Source organism: Chelonia mydas, chromosome 3 (assembly GCF_015237465.2).
Source record: "Chelonia mydas isolate rCheMyd1 chromosome 3, rCheMyd1.pri.v2, whole genome shotgun sequence".
NCBI lineage: Eukaryota > Metazoa > Chordata > Testudines > Cheloniidae > Chelonia > Chelonia mydas.
Window position 1 is genome coordinate 153,389,014 of NC_057851.1, and position 22,486 is coordinate 153,411,499.

The window sequence follows — 22,486 nt, forward strand, 5'->3', positions numbered from 1 at the left end:
TGTTAAATGAGTCCATATGGGAATCATTCAGGAGGTTTATTTCCCTTGTATTTGAAATTCTAATGACAAGAGATGATTTATAATTGTGTAAATGGAGTGGTTCGTGTTCTGTAAGAAAGCTCCAAGACTTGGTTTATTCAAAGGCTTGCTGCTGTATAAACATAACCTATATGACACCATTTTAAGAGGCTGTAGGGCTGTTCCCTTTGGAAAAGGGATTGATTTCAATGGGACTACTTGTGGGGTAAGATAATACTCAGCATGAATAAAGATGGCAGAATCTGTCCCATAGTGCCTTTCATCCAGAAGAGTTCCAACTCAGTCTACAGACAAAATATATAGGGGCAAATCTTACCCTTGCCTCCTTTGCCATTGAAAGCCCTGGAGGAGAGAGAAATTGGTGTTGTTTCATTGCATCAGCAGTTGGGAAGTTTTGGAGACCCTAATTAAGATGTATGGACCCCCTAATTTAATTACAAACTTCATTTATGTTACAGTGCAGTGTGAGGCAAACATTCTATTGGCATAATAATTAACATGGGACAATTTACACATGTTTGTAAGTGATAATTTTAATATTTTTCAAAGTGAAGCCCTAACAGGTACAGTAGGGACAGATACATTTGAAGCTCTCCAGTCCATTTCATTTCTCACCTATAACACTTGTGTCATTCCAGTTCACCCCCTCTCTTGGTATTTATATTGTGCTTTGCTGATCAAACTGCCACTTTTTCTCTTCTCACAAATTTTGCTACTGGACAGGTCTGATACTTTAACAGAGTAATAATCTAGTGATCCCATCAGTCCAAAGAATATAAATACATAGCTTCCTTTGAAATCAATGGGAATTGTCCATTCCTTTCCCAGATGATGTGGCCCAGGTTCTAAGCGTAAGCTTCTAGAGGAGAATGATTAGTGAATTAATCCAATTCACAATCTAGTTGAACCAGAATAATGGGATTTTGTCTCTAAGAAACAGTCTATGAGTAGAAATTAATCCAAAATTGTAAATTTGGATCTAGATCCAGATTTCAACCCACACTCCTGAAGTTCATGCATATTTGAATCTGGGGCTTTGGTTCAGACCATTGTTCTGCTTCAGCTGCAGAAGATAGACCCAGTTTAGATACCAGACACCCATTGGTGTTTAGATCTGGTTCAGGACCATGTCTGCTTATGAAATCAATTGTCTGTTTTTAAAATTATTTTAGTTTTTGGAGTTTACTCAAATGAAGGTCTTATTTCCAGACATGACCCCTGTTGTGTAACTGATGTGGTTGCTGCTGAAAGCTAAAAGAACATGCACACAAAACTGAAGGAATGTTTGGCAGTGGCATGGTGCTGAAAGGCAAGAGTGTGAAGGATGCCCCGCTCTCTTACCTTTTCCTCTCAACAGAAAGTGCTGAAGAGACAATGTAACAGGATATGTCCTCTTACCAGACCTACTGCATCGCCAATGTGGAGCATACAAAATGAATGTATATATCTCCCAACTAAATCAGGGGTTCTCCTCCTTCTGTATACCATGACTCCACAGTTAGCTACTCACCAGTGGCCCATCTCTGATGCACACCAGATTGCTGTTTGTTTGTTCCCATAGTGCTGCAAAGAAGGTGCCTCAGGAACTGGCACTATAGTGTACAGTGCTTCTCCTAGGATAAAATTCTATTCCAAATGAAGTTAAGAGGAAAAGTTTACTGTATTTCAAAGCTGAAGATGTAGAAATCAGGATCCAGTGGAGCCCTGATTCTGGTTAAACATTCTTCCTGTTTCCCCCACCAATGAACACTGCAGTGCAAGCATCCTCTGCCATTTCTGGCCTCCTGGGTAATTTTACTTCTCCCAATTAACAAGAATAATAATAAATAATTATGAATACTTAACTCTTTTATATAGTGTTTTTTAGTTATAGGTTTCAAAACAGCAAAATAGTGTGGAAGAGGGGAAGAAGATTATTTTTATGCTGAAAATATTGGGCAGGCGAGTAGGCTGACTCTCTCTTCAGTGTCTCTTGGGTCATCTGCTCTCAACTCCCAAGCTCTTCACAACATGACAGTCACGTGAAGTGGAAGAACTAGAACAGAGTCATTTATAAGCCATCCACATAAGCAGCTCTGAGAATGCAATAGTAGGACAAAAATCAGCAGACATCTGGAAGAGGTCAGAACCTCAGGCGGGTGTAGTTAAAGTCAGGAGTTTCCTGTTAAAGTCAAGAGCCTTTGCTTGTGAAAAGTAGTTTATGGGGTACTCCAAGTTTCTGAAGAAGAGCTGTTTGTAAGTGATTTAGCAAATTTGCTTCAGCAGGAGGCAGGACATAAAAACGCCCTTATGACGCCTTGGGAGTCTTGGAAGAAACTGTTGGGAGGCCCAGGAAAGGTGGCAGTGACATAAATTGTGGGAAAGGTAGTCATGGAGCCCAATAACTTTTCACACTCCGTTGCATGCTGCACAAGGCCTTGCAGAATCAAAGACTCTGAGCCAGAATCTTATTCATACTAAGGCCCCTTTGCACCAGCCTCTCCGTGGAAAGGGACTTTAAAGTGGGTGTCAATTTCAGAGTGTTGTAAAGGGGCCTTTCTATAAAAGAGAATCTGGCCAGGTTTGTTTTACACCAAAGGAAAAAAGAAGCCTATTAATACAGGGCCAGATCCTCAACTGGTGTACAACCTACACCAGCTGAGGATCTGGTCCATTAGTCTAGAAAAGCCATATTACCAAAAATTTGCACAGATTTCGAAGTGTGTAAAATGTAGTTATGTGTCAAGACTCAGCCTATAATGTACTGAAATAATTTCTTTCTTAGAGCACAAGTCTCCATGCCAAGATTTGCCTGCAAATGACGCATATAAAACGTTTTACAGAACAAATGAATCCAAATGAATAAACAGCATTTCTGTGTGGCAGACTCTCATAGAGTCTAATATCTTGATTGGCACATAGAAATCCAAGAACTGCCTCAGCCCTTGCTTAGGATTCCACGTGCAGAAAGAGAGTAGAATATGGCTCTTGTTAGCTAACACTAACATGTTACATTCACACATAAATCCAGCTGGAATTTTGTGCATCTCCTTCAAACGTCACAAAAGCAATGGCTGGAAAACATAATTTCTATTTTTGAACCAAAGACAACAATTTATAAAGATTTTATTACCTAGTGTTACAAAAAGGACATTCCACATAGCCAAGCAAGTATCAGATCATGAAACATATATACACTAAGGAATGAGAAGTGCTAAAAAGTGTGACTGAACCAAAGTAATTAAAACCCAGCCAAGTAATTAAAACCCAGCACCTCAGAGTATAGAAAGATTCATTGGAATAAATGACTAAATATGATCTGATCTATGTTTGAAGACTTTAACAGATGTTCAGGATTCTTTGGGCTTGCTCCTCATCTGTGCCACAGCTCCACTATGTGCAGCAGAGGAGAACAATAGGCAAAGATAGCTTTGAGCCAGTGTTGTGATCTAATCATCACAGTTGCTATGCCTGGTTCAGCCCCTGGTATAGCCTGGAGCAGCCTCAGGGCTGCTCTAAATTTCACCAATTTGAGCAGTCCCTGAGGGGCCATTCTGCCGCTGGGATCACTGGATTTCAGTAGTGTTCCAACCACATTCTTTTCCCCAACAATGCCCCAGACATGCTATCTACACCAGCTTGAGTGGGGACAGGCATGTGGTGGTTGGTGTTTGTCTGAGCCAGATGATTTTTCATTTAACTGATTAAGCCAGCTTTGTGCTATCAGGGTGATGCATAGCAGCTTTATTGGGCTGAGTGGCTGGCCCTTTATGTTTTAGAAACATAATTTGGAACAATAAATTTTAAGTCCACCTGTTCAAATATCTAATGATCTTGGAATTATGTCTCTGCTACAGGTTCAACTTCAAGCTTAAAATAGTATCATATAAAACAGTTTGGTACAAAACTACTATATGTGAATATATGCTCCAAACATATATATACACAAGGACCACCTGTTGCCTTGCCCGGGAGGATGAGGGGGAGAACAAATGCTGGATATAGCCCATCATATTTTAACGTTGTTGACAATGTTTTCTTTCTCCCTTTTGTTAAATAACCTCTTTCTCTCCAACCCCAGATCCTGCTGCAAAGGGACATCCAAGGACCCCCACAGAGCATGGCCCCAAGCATTGCATGGCCACAAATCCTGCCCCTTTTCCCCTGCACGCAGTGCTGCATTGGATCCACTGCATTTGGGGCCCTCTGTGGCTAAAGGGGCAGGATTTGTCCACAAAAATAGGTAAAAATACTAAGTACATCCTCGTGGCATTACATATCAGTTCATTTTACAGATTATTTGATGTATACTCTGTAGCTATCAGATGCTAATGGTTATGGTTACAACCAACCTGGATTGGTTTTGAACCAGCAGCAGCTGAGAGGTGACAGGCTGCTTATCTCAGTCCTATAGTTGTAGTATTTTTTTAAATAAATAATAATAATTTAAAACTATACAAAGCTGTCACTTTTCTCCCGCCCTTCCGTCCCCCCCAGTGTATTAACAATGAACTATTCATTCTGCTGTGATGAGCGTCATTCCACTGCACAAGGCAACCTTTATTCACAATTAGAGAGTTAGGAATATTCAGCCAGTCACCACAGTTAAATAAACAGATTGTCTGAACATCCCTTAGGGCTTTGTTATAAATCTCTCTTTCTTTGCTTCACACAACTAGTATTACCTAGTTTTTAATATACAGTATCTACAGACAACACCCCTACTGGAATTCTTTTGGTGAAAAATGAATTCATGTGTGTATACAGAGGCATTGCATCAAGGAACAAGAGGCCACCTGCACTTGGAATTAAGAGTTCAGTTCTTGGCACTCAGTCCCAGAAATAAATAAATAAATAAAGTGGAGGGAGTTCTGAGAAGATTGTCAGGGGAGGTGGCGGGGAATTTGGAGGAATTGATCCAGGGAAATATTTAAAACTTTGTTTAGTAACTTAAAATGTTTGGCAATGTCCAATGGGACACATGATAAAAACCTACATTTACAAGGTTGTAAACACACAGAGGGGGAGGAGAAATATTTAAGTTTAATTGGTAATAGGATAAAATTAAGAAAAGGAAAATTTAGACTGAATATCAGAGAAATTCTTCTCTTTTCTCTTTTAAAAGGCAAATCTCCATTAGCAGTATAGAGCTATGACACATCATTTAACAGTTCTGATTCCATCTACTTGAGGTAAGTGATGTACATAATCAGTTCATTGTAATATTTACATTATGGGTGTAAGTGAATAAATCCTGGCTGGGCCACATGATAAATGGAATAATAATATAAAAGTTTGTTTACAACAAACAGATAGGATTATATCATCAAGAAAAAATATCAGGCCTACTCCTGCTCCATTAAGACCAGTAGGAACAGTAGAAGGTCCATTACTATATTTCTGTGGTTATTTTATGAAAAATGGGAACTGAACTAATGGAGGAAGTATAGAATAAATGCTCAGTGGAGTTAATATTTCACTTCAAAGGTGGTTTAAATATGGAACCATATTCTTAAAAGCATGGAGGAGGTTGGATTGCAAGCTATTCATTTTAATTTATTTTATAAAATGTACCTTACTTTGGAATTTAATGTTAGTTATAGTAATGATAACAGCATGTGTTGGTGTTTTAAGATCTTACAGAGTTCATTTCTCCTTGTATCTTTCTATAGAAACATTAATTCATTAGGCAACATGTTTGTGATGCTACTTCTGAAACACTGAAGAAGGATATTTTTACAACTCTACTTTGTGTATTTTGGGTCTTATGGATGATTTATCATTTGCTAAATTTGAAATCCAAATTGTGGATTTGGCTATAGCTGTTGCCAAAAAGCAAATACTGCAGTGTTGGAAAGAAGTGAAAAGGCTATCATCATCTCCTTTATTCAGGCACTATTTTTATTTTAAGTTATTTCTAAATTTATAGTCCACAAACACTAACCAATGTCAGTAAAAGAGCTCTGTCTCTTTCACCAACAGAAGTTGGCCCAATAAAAGATATTATCTCACCTACCTGGTCCCTTTAGTAGAAGTATTTTCACCCACCCGTGGCGGGGGAGGGACGAGAAGGATGTTCGAAAGGCTGATCTTGTTACCACTGAAATCAGGGTAGAAGCTTTCCCTGGGTCAGCCAGTATAGTTTGACCTGGATTCTTTGGTCCACTAAGGCCACATTGGACAGTGCAAAGTAGCTTTAAACCAACTGGAGATTTGGGGAGACTTCTCCAATGGCTTACAGCTGGTAGAAGCAAGGTGGCCATTTCCTGCCCTGATAAACTCTGATATAAAGGAAAAGAGGAGGCATGGCAGACCTAATCCTCTGTTGCTTTACGGGACCTTATGTGAGCAGTGCCAGTAGCATAAGTTATACCTGGACCCCTTATGCAGGGTGGCTGTATCTCAGGAAGCCACAATCATTCCTCCTGCAGTCACCCCTCTCCATTATATTTGACAGCATAGTGGAGGATCAGAACCTTTTTGTCTGATTTGTCTTATCTGTTTGAGGCCCACTCCTGTGAGGTGCTAAGCACCCTCAACTCCCAAGAATTTCACTGGGGTATAATGCCTTGCAAGACCACACCCTTAGACTGAAAATCTTTGGGTCAGGGAACATGTCTTCTTTTGTCATGTACAGCTCCAAGTGCACTGTTGGCACCAAATTAATAATGATGATTAATTAATGGCCCAGATCCTTGACTGTGACTAAGGAGCATACAACACAGCTCAAGAGGAAATAGGGTAAAAATGGCTTTAAACAGTTTTGCATTCCCGCAGTTCTGAACCAGCTGTGTGCTGGGCCAATTTCCCAGTGTAAGTTAGAGCAGCCAGGTACAATTTCTCCTAAAACATTAACAAGAAAGATTAATATAGCAAAGTACATAATGATGAAAAAGATTTTATTTGTAATGCATAAAAAGTACTCAGATTGATGGTAAGTAAAACCATTAAGAGATGGGAGAGGAAAATGAGATGGAAAGTAAAAGATGAGGTTGATGATATCATACAGGGTCTAAATTAAATGTCACCCCAGAAACCACAAAAGAAGTCAAAAGGAACAATGCAGAGACTGGTGGGAGGTGAATGAAAGACAAGGGTCAACACAACAATCAAAATATTTTTGGAGGTCAGGGAAGCATTTGACAAAGCACACAATTAATTGTATTTGATGGACTGTGTTTATAGAAAGTAGCCCACAGCGCAACACAAAACTCTTAATGAGTAATAATCTGTAATTTGACTAATAATTTTGTGATAATCTGAGAAAACAAAAATAAATCTCTTTACAAAACTGTTTAATTTTTTGGAAAAAAAAATCCAAAATATTTGAGTCAGTGCTAGGAATGGATTGGAGGATGCACAGTGCCCCGATTTGTGGTTAGCTTTCTTGATTCTTTATAATGTGTGATAGGATGTAGGAGTGAAAAAAGGGTTAAGCTCAGCTCATGTTTCCCTTCTTGTTATAGAGGGGCTTAAATTAAGTTCTATAGATTGTTTGTTTGCTTGCGTAAGATAGGAGAAAAAAATGCTCATGTTACAAAGATTGAGCTTCACATTCACGGGTTTTTGGACTGTGTTGAACCCCATCCTGGTGAGTTTTCTGCTTCCTTTTCCTTTTCCTTTTCTGCTTATTTTTATTTTTAGTAAACATTATCCCTTCAAGAAAAGACCTTGCCGACTGTTCCTGTATTTTTTTCTGCTGATTCATTCCACCAATCTATACATTTGGCAATCTCTTAAAAATGCTAAAATAACAGATTGTGACCTCACAAGAACAAGGTTGAGGAGGACACATGTAATTTGAATAGAAAACTTTTGACATATAAATTTAAATAGTTCTTTGTTTTGGTTACAAGCATTTCCTTTCAGGATGTGCTACCCAAACATTTAAGCAATGTGCTGACACATGGCAACCTGACATTAAAAGTGAATTAAAAAAATAACACTGACTAGCATATTTTCATTGTCTAAACTAAAGGTCAGATCTTCAACCTGTGTAAATTAGTATAGCTCCATGGAATTGTACAGAGCTACATCAGTTTAATGGTCTAGTCCTGAGTGAAATAGATAAATGAGCATCATCAGTGGTAGGAATAAATTATATTATTTAAATTCTTTCTGTTTTGATCATGTAATGAGTTAATAGGGGCACAGTGACACAGCCATGCTCTTTTGCCTTGGCCTGTATTCTTGGAATAAACTTCTTCTTTTCATAGGTTAAACATCTGTCTTCTTCCTCAAATCACTCCTTTAATTTAACTTCTTTCACTTAACTTTCTATCACAGAACTTCTCAGGTTCTGTCTGTTTTATAAATGATGTTTTCTTCCCATGTAATACCTCTACAGAAAATAATCAAACAAATGTCTCCCCCCCCACCCCAAAAATTCCCTAAACAGATTTAAAAAAAACCCCAACCTTCAAAAAAAATCACACAAAAAAAGAAAATAAACTATTTTCGCCAGCTCCAGAAACCTCTCAAACTACAGGGCTATTCGCAGTGTACTGAAGAAGGCTGAAGTGACCTTGAATGAATACCGCTGCCCTAGGACCTTTGCAACAGTGAGATAAGTATCTGATGAGATGATCTTAGCCACATTTTTTTCCTAAATACATGGGGTGTTCATGCCACACTTGCTCTGAAGGACTTAATGTAGGCTAAGAAGGGGCGCAGTTAACCAAACAGGCCATAGGTGAGGGGAATCGAGTGGCTTAACTAATCCCTTGACTGAATAAAGAGGGAGCCCAGCTGAGGAGAAATGAGCTGGGCTAGGTTTATAAAGACAGGAAGTTAGCAGCAGAGGGGACAATGTAAAAAAGTAGTCTGTGTTCACTCCTGGGGAGAAGGGAGGTGTGTTCGGGGACTACAGAGTTAGAGTAGACTACCCCCTGGGAGGAGGGAGTGTTGGGGCTGGCAAACCCAAAGAAAGGCGGGGAGCCAGAAGGTTAGGAATCACTCAGGGAAAAGACAGTAAGGTCTGGAATGGAACAGACCTTGGCTACAGATTAGTAGGTCCTTGAGCTGGAATCTGGAGCAGAGAGTGGGCTTGTGTTCCCTGGCCAGCCATTGAAGAAGTGGTACCAGCTGGCCAGTGAATTGGAAGATTGCCTGAGCCAGCTCATAAGAAGAGACTTAGATATCCTGGAATGGGAGGACATGTGTGACTTGGCTGGAGGGTTAAGTCATGAACGCTGAGCATCTTGCCTTGCTGAGAACCAGGAAGAAAAGGTAGAGCACTGAGCAAGAAGCAGAAAGAAGCCATCAGACCTGGAACTGAGAACCAGGAAGAAAAGGCAGAGCGTTCAGCAAGAGGCAGAAAGGAGCCATACTAGTAAACCCCAGAGTGACCAGGTAAACCCCAGAGTGACCAAGAGGAGGCATACTAGTGCTGAGAAGACCCTGTGACAGTCCCAAAGAAACAAATATTTCAAAATGGAAAATTTATTTCAGAGAAAATGGGGAAACTTCCCTGAAAGAGTCAGGCTTCCTTTGATACATTCAGACCTGATTGTTGATGCCTCCAAAGCATGAGTCATGCATCCCCCTCATGACCCTATATAGAAGGTGGCCCACACTGTTATGAGACTGACTCACTTGAGTCTGCTCACAAACAGCCCTCAGGAGTAGACTGCCAAGTTTCCTGCAGCTGGCTGATATTAAATAGAAACACTGTCTTCAAACAGGCTTATGCCTGGTTGAGCCATGTCTGTAGTATCCAATAAGCTCCCAAGAGTCAGGCTGGTTGAAGAGAAGGCATAGCACTCAACTCAGATTGAGATCTCTTAGCCTTCTGTTAACATCTAGACCACAAACCTCAGCCATAGTTGAGAAGCACAACTCTGGAGAGGGAGGCAAAGGTGGCTTTAAGCCATCTTGAAGTCCTCTGATCCTGGGGATGCTGATCACCAATCTAATCCCTTGACATCAAATCCAGCAGCCTGAAGGCAGTTCTAATTTGTGAGCTGTTAATGGCCCCAAAACATCAATATGGCAGTCAAGGATTGTTGGGGCCTGGGAAAGCTTCTGTCACATCCTTTTTTCCCCCTGGCCAGGACCCTGTGTTGTCCACAGGAACTTGGGTCTAGGTGGGGTGATGTCAGAGGTATTAGCAGTAATTCTACGCTACCAGTGGATCGCTCTACACAGGGGGATGACCCTAATATATCTGCAAAAAGAACAGGAGTACTTGTGGCACCTTAGAGACTAACAAATTTATTTGAGCATAAGCTTTCGTGGGCTACAGCCCACTTCATCAGATGCATAGACTGGAACATATAGTAAGAAGATATATATACATACAGAGGAACATGAAAAGGTGGAAGTTGCCATACCAAATCTAAGAGGCTAATTAGTTAAGATGAGCTATTCTCAGCAGGAGAAAAAAAGAAGAAAAAAAAACTTTCGGAGTGATAATCAAGATGGCCCATTTCAGACAGTTGACAAGAAGGTGTGAGGATACTTAACATGGGGAAATAGATTCAGTTTGTGTAATGACCCAGCCACTCCCAGTCTCCATTCAAGCCCAGGTTAATGGTATCTACTTTGCAAATTAATTCTAGTTCGGCAGTTTCTTGTTGGAGTCTGTTCTTGAAGTTTTTCTGTTGCAAAATTGCCACCAGCAGTCACCTTCAGCCCCCAACTAAAACCTCTCCAGAGCATCATCAAAGATCTATCAACCTATCCTGAAAGATGATCCCTCGCGCTGACGGATCTTGGGAGACAGACCAGTCCTCTCTTACAGACAGCCCCCCAACCTGAAGCAAATACTCACCAGCAACCGCACACCACACAACAAAAACACTAACCCAGGAACCTATCCTTGCAACAAATCCCAATGCCAACTCTGTCCACATATCTATTCAGGTGACACCATCATAGGACGTAATCACATCAGCCACGCCATCAGGAGCTCGTTCACCTGCACATCTACCAATGTGATATATACCATCATGTGCCAGCAATGTCCCTCTGCCATGTACATTGGCCAAACCGGAGAGTCTCTATGCAAAAGAACAAATGGACACACATGAGACATCAGGAATCAACATTCAAAAACCAGTAGGAGAACACTTCAGCTTCTCTGGTCACTCACTAACAGACTTAAAGGTGGCAATTTTGCAACAGAAAAGCTTCAAGAATAGACTCCAATGAGAAGCTGAACTAGAATTAATTTGCAAATTAGATACCATTAACTTGGGCTTGAATAGAGACTGGGAGTGGCTGGATCATTACACAAATTGAATCTATTTCCCCATATTAAGTATCCTCACACCTTCTTGTCAACTGTGTGAAATGGGCCATCTTGATTATCACTACAAAAGTTTTTTTTTTGTTTGTTTTTTTCCCCTCCTGCTGAGAATAGCTCATCTTAATTAATTAGCCTCTTAGAGCTGGTATGGCAACTTCTACCTTTTCGTGTTCTCTGTATGTATATATATCTTCCATTCTATGCATCTGATGAAGTGGGCTGTAGCCCATGAAACTTATGCTCAAATAAATTTTTTTGTCTCTAAGGTGCCACAAGTCCTCCGCGTTCTTTTTGCTGATACAGACTAACATGGCTGCTACTCTGAAACCTAATATATCTGAGGATTAAATCTCTAGTATATATAAGCAAAGTCTGAGGCATAATATATTTTTATGCTAATTTCAGTAGGATAGATACTTATATACTGGTAACCAGATATGTGCCTATTCTCCTCCCTCTCCCCCCCACCCCGCCAATAAACTACTTTAATTCCTCTATGATAGCACCTTTAAAGGTGACCTGCAAAGGAAAAAGAAAAGGAGTACTTGTGGCACCTTAGAGACTAACATATTTATTTGAGCATAAGCTTTCATGAGCTACAGCTCACTTCATCGGATGCATTCAGCGGAAAATACAGTGGAGAGATTTATATACACAGAGAACATGAAACAATGGGTGTTACCATACACACTGTAAGGAGAGTGATCAGGTAAGGTGAGCTATTACCAGCAGGAGAGCGGGGCGGGGGAAAAACCTTTTCTAGTGATAATCAAGGTGGGCCATTTCCAGCAGTTGACAAGAATGTCTGAGGAACGGGGTGGGGGGTGGGGGAGGGAATAAACATGGGGAAATAGTTTTACTTTGTGTAATGACACATCCACTCCCAGTCTCTATTCAAGCCTAAATTAATTATATCCAGTTTGCAAATTAATTCCAATTCAGCAGTCTCTCGCTGGAGTCTGTTTCTGAAGGTTTTTTTTGTTGAAGAATTGCAACTTTTCAGTCAATTAACTAGTCAATTGTAGTTTATTTTAACCCTGTATTAATCTGTCTGGTTTTCCCTGCATATGGCTGCTAATGACTCATTCCAGGCTTGTTATTATGTTATCTTAATCCAGGTGCTTTTTGGGCTTGGTTATTTTGACAATGCTGATACCCAGAATAACTGTATTTGGTGACCTCTGTGAGTCCAAGATGTGAAATGATTTTTCTAGCACTGTTACAGATTGTATCGCACCTCACTCTGTCTTGAGGAATCAGTCTTTCACCTCTTTCTCTTGTATTAACAGGAATCTGGGTTGTTTAGGTATTTCAAGTCATCTTAATTTATTTCTGTGGTATCTCTTGCTGTTCATTTCCACAATATGTTTTATACTGGAGAAGGGCAAACATAATACCTATTTTAAAAAGGGGGAACAAAGAACACCTTAGAAATGATAGACCAGTCAGCCTAACTGTGATACCTGGAAAGATAGTGGAACGAATTATTAAACAATCACTTTGTAACCACCTAGGGGATAATAGTTGCATGGAATAGCCAACATGACTTTTTCAAGAACAAACAGTGCCAAAACAGCATAATTTCCTTCTTTGACAGGGTTACTGGCCTAATGGATGGGAGGAAGTAGTAGATGTGATGCATCATGATTTTAATAAAGCTTTTGCCACAGTCCCACATGATCTTATAACTGAACTAGGGAAAAGTGGTCTAGATTAAATTTACTATTTAGTTGTACAAAATTAGTTGAAAAACCATATCAAAGAGTAAAAAGAAAAGGAGTACTTGTGGCACCTTAGAGACTAACAAATTTATTTGAACATAAGCTTTCGTGAGCTACAGCTCACTTCATCGGATGCATTCAGTGGAAAATTCAGTGGGGAGATTTATATACACAGAGAGCATGAAACAATGGGTGTTACCATACACACTGTAACCAGAGTGATCAGGTAAGGAGAGTGTGTGTGTGGGGGGGGAACCTTTTGTAGTGATAATCAAGGTGGGCCATTTCCAGCAGTTGACAAGAACGTCTGAGGAACAGTAGTCGGGGGGGGGGGGGGGGAATAAACATGGGGAAATACTTTTACTTTGTGTAATGACACATCCACTCCCAGTCTTTATTCAAGTCTAAGTTAATTGTATCCAGTTTGCAAGTTAATTTCATTTCAGCAGTCTCTCGTTGGAGTCTGTTTCTGAAGTTTTTTTTTGTTGAAGAATTGCCACTTTTAGGTCTGTAATCGAGTGACCAAAGAGATTGAAGTGTTCTCCGACTGGTTTTTGAATGTTATAATCCTTGACGTCTGATTTGTGTCCATTTATTCTTTTACGTAGAGACTGTCCAGTTTAGCCAATGTAAATGGCAGAGGGGCATTGCTGGCACATGAAGGCATATATCACATTGGTAGATGTGCAGGTGAACGAGCCTCTGATAGTGTGGCTGATGTGATTAGGCCCTATGATGGTGTACCCTGAATAGATATGTGGACACAGTGGGCAACGGGCTTTGTTGCAAGGATAGGTTCCTGGATTAATGTTTTTGTTGTGTGGTGTGTGGTTGCTGGTGAGTATTTGCTTCAGGTTCAGCTTATGCTCAAATAAATTTGTTAGTCTCTAAGGGTATGTCTACACTACGAAATTTGGTCGAATTTATAGAAGTCGGTTTTTTAGAAATCGGTTTTATATATTCGAGTGTGTGTGTCCCCACAGAAAATGCTCTAAGTGCATTAAGTGCATTAACTCGGCGGAGTGCTTCCACAGTACCAAGGCAAGCGTCGACTTCCGGAGTGTTGCACTGTGGGTAGCTATCCCACAGTTCCCGCAGTCTCCGCTGCCCATTGGAATTCTGGGTTGAGATCCCAATGCCTGATGGGGCTAAAACATTGTCGCGGGTGGTTCTGGGTACATATCGTCAGACCCCCGTTCCCTCCCTCCCTCCGTGAAAGCAGCAGCAGACAATCGTTTCGCGCCTTTTTTCTTGAGTTACCTGGGCAGACGCCATACCACGGCAAGCATGGAGCCCGCTCAGGTAACCGTCACCATATGTCTCCTGGGTGCTAGCAGACGTGGTACTGCATTGCTACACAGCAGCAGCAACCCCTTGCCTTGTGGCAGCAGACGGTACAGTAGGACTGGTAGCCGTCATCTTCCTGTCCGAGGTGCTCCTGGCCATGTCGGCCAGGAGCGCCTGGGCAGACATGGGCGCAGGGACTAAATTTGGAGTGACTTGACTAGGTCATTCTCTTTAGTCCTGCAATCAGTCCTATTGAACCATCTTATGGTGAGCAGGCAGGTGATACGGATTGCTAGCAGTCCTACTGTACCATCTTCTGCCAGGCAGGCAAGAGATGAGGATGGCTAGCAGTCCTACTGCACCATCTTCTGCCGAGCAGCCATGAGATGTGGATGGCTTGCAGTCCTTCTGCACCGTCTGCTGCCAGCCAAAGATGTAAAAGATAGATGGAGTGGATCAAAACAAGAAATAGACCAGATTTGTTTTGTACTCATTTGCTTCCCCCCCTTCCCCGTCTAGGGGACTCATTCCTCTAGGTCACACTGCAGTCACTCACAGAGAAGGTGCAGCGAGGTAAATCTAGCCATGTATCAATCAGAGGCCAGACCAACCTGCTTGTTCCAATAAGAACAATTAGTTAGGTGCACCGTTTCTTATTGGATCCCTCCGTGAAGTCCTGCCTGAAATACTCATTGATGTAAAGCCACCCCCTTTGTTGATTTTAATTCCCTGTAAGCCAACCCTGTAAGCCGTGTCGTCAGTCGCCCCTCTCTCCGTCAGAGCAACGGCAGACAATCGTTCCGCGCCTTTTTTTCTGTGCGGACGCCATACCAAGGCAAGCATGGAGGCCGCTCAGCTCACTTTGGCAATTAGGAGCACATTAAACACCACACGCATTATCCAGCAGTATATGCAGCACCAGAACCTGGCAGAGTGATACCGGTCGAGGAGGTGACGTCAGTGCGGTCACGTGAGTGATCAGGACATGGACACAGATTTCTCTGAAAGTATGGGCCCTGCCAATGCGTGCATCATGGTGCTAATGGGGCAGGTACATGCTGTGGAACGCCAATTCTGGGCTCGGGAAACAAGCACAGACTGGTGGGACCGCATAGTGTTGCAAGTCTGGGATGATTCCCAGTAGCCGCGAAACTTTTGCATGCGTAAGGGCACTTTCATGGAACTTTGTGACTTGTTTTCCCCTGCCCTGAAGCGCATGAATACTAAGATGAGCGCAGTCCCCACAGTTGAGAAGCGAGTGGCGATAGCCCTGTGGAAGCTTGCAACGCCAGACAGCTACCGGTCAGTTGGGAATCAATTTGGAGTGGGCAAATCTACTGTGGGGGCTGCTGTGATGCAAGTAGCCCACGCAATCAAAGATCTGCTGATATCAAGGGTAGTGACCCTGGGAAATGTGCAGGTCATAGTGGATGGCTTTGCTGCAATGGGATTCCCTAACTGTGGTGGGGCCATAGACGGAACTCATATCCCTATTTTGGCACCGGAGCACCAAGCCGACGAGTACATAAATCGCTAGGGCTACTTTTCAATAGTGCTGCAAGCTCTGGTGGATCACAAGGGACGTTTCACCAACATCAACGTGGGATGGCCGGGAAAGGTACATGACACTCGCATCTTCAGGAACTCTGGTCTGTTTCAAAAGCTGCAGGAAGGGACTTTATTCCCAGACCAGAAAATAACTGTTGGGGATGTTGAAATGCCTATAGTTATCCTTGGGGACCCAGCCTACCCCTTAATGCCGTGGCTCATGAAGCCGTACACAGGCAGCCTGGACAGTAGTCAGGAGCTGTTCAACTACAGGCTGAGCAAGTGCAGAATGGTGGTAGAATGTGCATTTGGACGTTTAAAGGCGCGCTGGTGGAGTTTACTGACTCGCTTAGACCTCAGCGAAACCAATATTCCCACTGTTATCACTGCTTGCTGTGCGCTCCACAATATCTGTGAGAGTAAGGGGGAGACGTTTATGGCGGCGTGGGAGGTTGAGGCAAATCGCCCGGCTGCTGGTTACGTGCAGCCAGACACCAGGGCGGTTAGAAGAGCACAAGAGGGCACGGTACGCATCAGAGAAGCTTTGAAAACCAGTTTCATGACTGGCCAGGCTACGGTGTGAAAGTTCTGTTTGTTTCTCCTTGATGAAACCCCCCGCCCCTTGGTTCACTCTACTTCCCTGTAAGCTAACCACCCTCCCCTCCTCCCTTCGATCACCACTTGCAGAGGCAATAAAGTCATTGTTGCTTCACATTCATGCATTCTTTATTCATTCATCACACAAATAGGGGGATGACTACCAAGGTAGCCCAGGAGGGGTGGTGGAGGAGGGAAGGAAAATGCCACACAGCACTTTAAAAGTTTACAACTTTAAAATTTATTGAATGCCAGTTTTCTGTTTTTTGGGCAATCCTCTGTGGTGGAGTGGCTGGTTGGCCGGAGGCCCCCCCACCGAGTTCTTGGGCATGTGGGTGAGGAGGCTATGGAACTTGGGGAGGAGAGTGGTTGGTTACTCGGGCTGTAGCGGCAGTCTGTGCTCCAGCTGCCTTTCCTGCAGCTCAACCATACACTGGAGCATATTGGTTTGATCCTCCAGCAGCCTCAGCATTGAATCCTTCCTCCTCTCATCACCCTGCTGCCACATTTGAGCTTCAGCCCTGTCTTCAGCCCGCCACTTACTCTCTTCAGCCCGCCACCTCTCCTCCCGGTCATTTTGTGCTTTCCTGTACTCTGACATTATTTGCCTCCACGCATTCGTCTGTGCTCTGTCAGTGTGGGAGGACAGCATGAGCTCAGAGAACATTTCATCATGAGTGCGGTTTTTTTTCTTTCTAATCTTCACTAGCCTCTGGGAAGGAGAAGATCCTGTGATCATTGAAACACATGCAGCTGGTGGAGAAATAAAAAGGGACAGCGGTATTTAAAAAGACACATTTTATAAAACAGTGGCTACACTCTTTCAGGGTAAACCTTGCTGTTAACATTACATACATAGCACATGTGCTTTCGTTACAAGGTCGCCTTTTGCCTCCCCCCACCGCGTGGCTACCCCCTCAACCCTCCCCCCTCCCAGTGGCTAACAGCGGGGAACATTTCTGTTCAGCCACAGGCAAACAGCCCAGCAGGAACGGGCACCTCTGAGTGTCCCCTGAAGGAAAGCACCCTATTTCAACCAGTTGACCATGAATGATATCTCACTCTCCTGAGGATAACACAGAGAGATAAAGAACGGATGTTGTTTGAACGCCAGCAAACATAGACTGCAATGCTTTGTTCTACAATGATTCCCGAGTACGTGCTACTGGCCTGGAGTGGTAAAGTGTCCTACCATGGAGGACGCAATAAGGCTGCCCTCCCCAGAAACCTTTTGCAAAGGCTTTGGGAGTACATCCAGGAGAGCCGCGAATGCCAGGGGAAATTAATCCTTTTACGTGCTTGCTTTTAAACCATGTATAGTATTTTAAAAGGTACACTCACCGGAGGTCCCTTTTCCGGCTGCCGGGTCCAGGAGGCAGCCTTGGGTGGGTTCGGGGGGTACTGGCTCCAGCTCCAGGGTGAGAAACAGTACCTGGCTGTCGGGAAAACCGGTTTCTCTGCTTGCTTGCTGTGAGCTATCTACAACCTCATCATCATCATCTTCTTCTTCGTCCCCAAAACCTGCTTCCCTGTTGCCTCCATCTCCATTGAAGGAGTCAAACAACACGGCTGGGGTAGTGGTGGCTGAACCCCCTTGAAGGGCATGCAGCTCATCATAGAAGTGGCATGTTTGGGGCTCTGACCCGGAGCGGCCGTTCGCCTCTCTGGTTTTCTGGTTGGCTTCCCTCAGCTCCTTAAGTTTCACGCGGCACTGCTTCGGGTCCCTGTTATGGCCTCTGTCCTTCATGCCCTGGGAGATTTTGACAAAGGTTTTGGCATTTTGAAAACTGGAATAGAGTTCTGATAGCACGGATTCCTCTCCCCATACAGCGATCAGATCCCATACCTCCCGTTCAGTCCATGCTGGAGCTCTTTTGCGATTCTGGGACTCCATCATGGTCACCTCTGCTGATGAGCTCTGCATGGTCACCTCTGCTGATGAGCTCTTCATGGTCACCTGCAGCTTGCCACGCTGGCCAAACAGGAAATGAGATTCAAAAGCTCGTGGTTCTTTTCCTATCTACCCGGCCAGTGCATCTGAGTTGAGAGTGCTGTCCAGAGCGGTCACAATGGAGCACTCTGGGGTAGCTCCCGGAGGCCAATACTGTCGAATTGTGTCCACAGTACCCCAAATTCCACCCGGCAAGGCCGATTTAAGCGCTAATCCACTTGTCAGGGGTGGAGTAAGGAAATCGATTTTAAGAGCCCTTTAAGTCGAAATAAAGGGCTTCATCGTGTGGACGGGTGCAGGTTTACATCGATTTAACGCTGCTAAATTCTACCTAAAGTCCTAGTGTAGATGAGGGCTAAGGTGCTACAAGTACTTCTTTTCTTTTTGCGGATACAGACTAACATGGCTGCTACTCTGAAACATATCAAAGAGTAGTTATCAATGATTCACTGTCAAACTGGGAGAACATATCTAGTGGGGTCCTGCAGGGGTTTGTCATGGGTTTGGTATTAATCAATATCTTCATTAATTACTTGGAGAGTATGCTTATAAAATTTGCAGATGACACCAAGGTGGGAGGGATTCCTATTGCTTTAGAGGACAGGATTTGAATTCAAAATCACCTTGACAAATTAGAGAATTGGTCTTAAATCAACAAGATGAAATTCACTTAAGACAAATGCAAAGTACTACATGTAAGGAGGAAAAATCGAATACACAACTACAAAATGGGGAATAACTGGTTAGGCAGTAGTACAGGAGAAAAGGATCTGGGGTTTATAGTGGATCACAAATTGAATGAGTCTATATTGTGATGCAGTTGTAAAAAAGGCTAATATCAGTCTGGGGTGTATGAGTGTCATATGTAAGACCTGCTCTGCTTGGCACTACTGTGGCCTCAGCTGGAGTACTATGTCATTTTGGGTGCCACATTTTTGGAATGATGTGGACAAATTGGAGAGAGTCCAGTGGAGTGTAATAAAAATGATGATAGACTTAAAAAACTTGTCCTATGAAGAAAGGTAAAAGAACCTGGTTATGTTTTAGTCTTGAGAAAAGAAGACTGAGGGGACACTCTGCAACAAGGAAGATTAAGGTTAGATATTAGGAAAAAAACTTTCTAACTCAAAGGGCATGTCTACACTTACATCTGCAGCGATTGATCCAGCGGGGGTCGATTTGTCGCATCTAGTGAAGATGCGATAAATCGACTGCTGACCACTCTCCTGTCGACTCTGGTACTCCACCGAAGTGAGAGGAACAGGCAGAGTCAAAGTGGGAGCGTCAGCGGTCAACTTACTACGGAAGTAGCTCTAAGTATGTCAAATTCAGCTACTCTATTTTCGTAGCTGAACCTGCGTAACTTAGACCGACTTAGCTCCCCTCCGCCCCCCCCCCCCGCCGCCCGTGTAGACCAGGCCTAAGGATGGTTAAGCACTGGAACAGATTACCAAGAGAGGTTGTGGAATCCTTGTCATTGGAGGTTTAAGAATAGGTACAATAAACACCTGTTGGGGATGGTCTAGGTTTACCTGGTTCCACCGCAGTCTCTTTCAGGGCTACGTTTCTAAGGCCTGGTCTACACTGGGGTGGGGGGGGGAGAGTAGTTTTAGATATCATCATCATCATCATGGCAGATCCCAAAGGGAGGTAGCCTTCTTGCAAATCGAACACCATCCACATCGATCTCTGGCAAGGTGGTCTGGTTGGATATTTAGTTTACATCCATCTCTGGTAATCCTTTCATACCATCGATAGTTTTGATGCCCACGTTATCGCCAGCGTTATAGTGGCATTCTTTTGTACACATTCTTTTAATTCGTTGGTCTTCCCATTCTAATGAGTTTGTACTGATAAAGCTGCTGAAACCAAGCCACCACTGATGGAGGTAGTTGCTGGGTTCAGCTTTGAGTATCCTCCTTTCTGATCTTGTCCTGCTACTTGATATGGAGCAACTGACAACAACAATGAGAATTTAAAAGCTTAATTCAGTGTTCTTCAGCTTTCCTCAGTGCCAGCGTTTCGCTGCTGTACAACAGAGTCAGTGTAACACTGGTTCTGTAGATCCAGAGCTTCATAGCAAACATTGTCGCAACATCCCTACAGAGGCAACTGAAGGGCCCAAAACATGGCAGCAGTGTACACATCTTCCAAGCATCTTCCAGCACTGTCTATGACACTGCTGACCTGACAGTTGACACATGCTCAATATTCTGTCTGGGCAGGTTAATACTGAGCAGGTTCTGAACTGGAGCTGGAGGCTGTTTGATGATAATGGCCAGCAATTTAGTATTATCTGGATGATGATCATAGATTCCCAAGGCCAAAAGAAACCACTATGAATCTGCCATTGACTGAACCACGTTTTTTTTTGTTTTGTTTTTCCATTATAGAACTCTTCTGTCATTGACACGATCTTCCCAGAGATGCCAAGTCACTTCATCAGATATGACAAACTTGCTTGATGCACTGAATCAAAGGCTGATGGAAGTCTATAAAAAGTGCTGCTCATAGCTTATGAAATGCAGCCATCTTCCTCTCAAAAAGCTGTCTTAAGGTAAAGATCTGGTTGACAGTGGAATGGCCAGGTCTAAAGTTGCCCTGAGTATCCTGGCCTTTGCCATGAAGGGCATTGTTTATTCAGGACATTGACATGGAAACAAAGACTTTCCCTGGGATTGACAACAGTGTAATACTTATTGCCCTTTTTGAACAGAGGCAGAATAACAACCTTCTTCCAGTCATCGGGGATGGTATTAGTACAGCAGATGGTCTAGAAGCCCTATAGCCATGGCACTACAAATACTCTCGCCAGTTTTCAGCATGTCAGGGGTAATGTTACAAACTCCTTTTGCCTTCCCAGACTTCAGCTTATGGACTGTGATGCACATCTCTTCTTGGCTGAAGGAAGGTGGCTGTACTGGAACTTCCAGCCCCTCTGAAATGGAAGAGGGACTGCAGGGAATGAGCATCTGTTGAGGAGCATTTTGAAATGATTGTCTCGCTGATGCAGTTGATCCTTCAGGTTCGGACTGATGTTGCCATCTCAGTTCCATGCTGAATAAGCTGGTGGCACTTTCCTTCACAAACACTGCATAGTTAAATAAAGGATGTGATGATTGTGCCAGGATTCCTTCTCTCTCTCCTTTTTTTTAACACAAAACTTGATGTTCTGAAATTGAACCCATTTAGCTGTTGCTTTTGCTCTCAACATAAGTGTCTCTGAAGACTCAAACTGTACCCTCACTTTTTTCTCATCTCTAACCGTTGTATCTGTCTCTTCACTGATCCATGGGTGACATTGGAAGGGCAAAGGCCCCAGAGCTGAGCTGGCAGCAATCAGCCCTGATGACTTGAAACACCGTTCCTCATCAGATGACCGAGGGAGTGAGATTTTAGTCTCTAATGCTTTGATGGCCCTAAGGAGTTCAGAACAGAAAGCCATCTGATAGCTTGGTTGTAAGAAGAGCTTTTGGCTGAATCAGACTAATTTCAGCCCACTAACTTATTTTCAAAGTAGGAGGCACATTTTTGTCTCTGCGAATCCATACATCAGTGACTGTTGATCACGAATTATTGTTAATGAGGACATGATCAATAACAGTCCTAGTGAAACCATCTGGGCTGTACCTGCTCTGTTTGTGAATCTTGGGTGATGGAAGAGTGAATCAGCAATCCCAATGTTATTGGCAGCTGCAAATTCTATCAGTTGTTTACCATTTCTGTTCTTCTGCTGGATACCAAACTTCCTGAGAGTACTTGTGCAGGTCACTATCCTTTCCTACCTGTGCATTAAAGTTGCCCAGGATCATGATGACATCTCTTCTCAGAGTTTCATTACGAATTGATTGCAGTTGTTGGAAGAAATTATCTGCAGCTACATTATAGGCCTTTGTTGGACCATACGCGGCAAGGATGGTAAGATATCCACAGCTATTATGGAATCAGATGCTGAAAAGTCACTTCTTAATCACCTGCCATCTCTGCAGTGCCTATTGAGCAATGGGTGAAAGTACAATGGCCATTCCCTGCTGGAAAACCTGTCGGGATGGTCTGAGAAGAAAAACATAGTCCTTAACTTTCTTTTCACCTCTCCTGGCCAGTTTAGATAAAATA

At 43.0% G+C, this 22,486-nt stretch overlaps 1 long non-coding RNA gene across 1 annotated transcript; it reads left to right on the top strand.

The window, feature by feature from the left end:
• Positions 1-4,107: 4,107 nt before the first annotated feature.
• LOC122465172 lies at positions 4,108-21,373 on the top strand. The gene is made up of 3 exons (XR_006289798.1): positions 4,108-4,261; positions 5,144-5,210; positions 20,764-21,373. It is a non-coding gene; the product is annotated as an uncharacterized LOC122465172 (long non-coding RNA).
• The last annotated feature ends 1,113 nt before the right edge of the window (positions 21,374-22,486 follow it).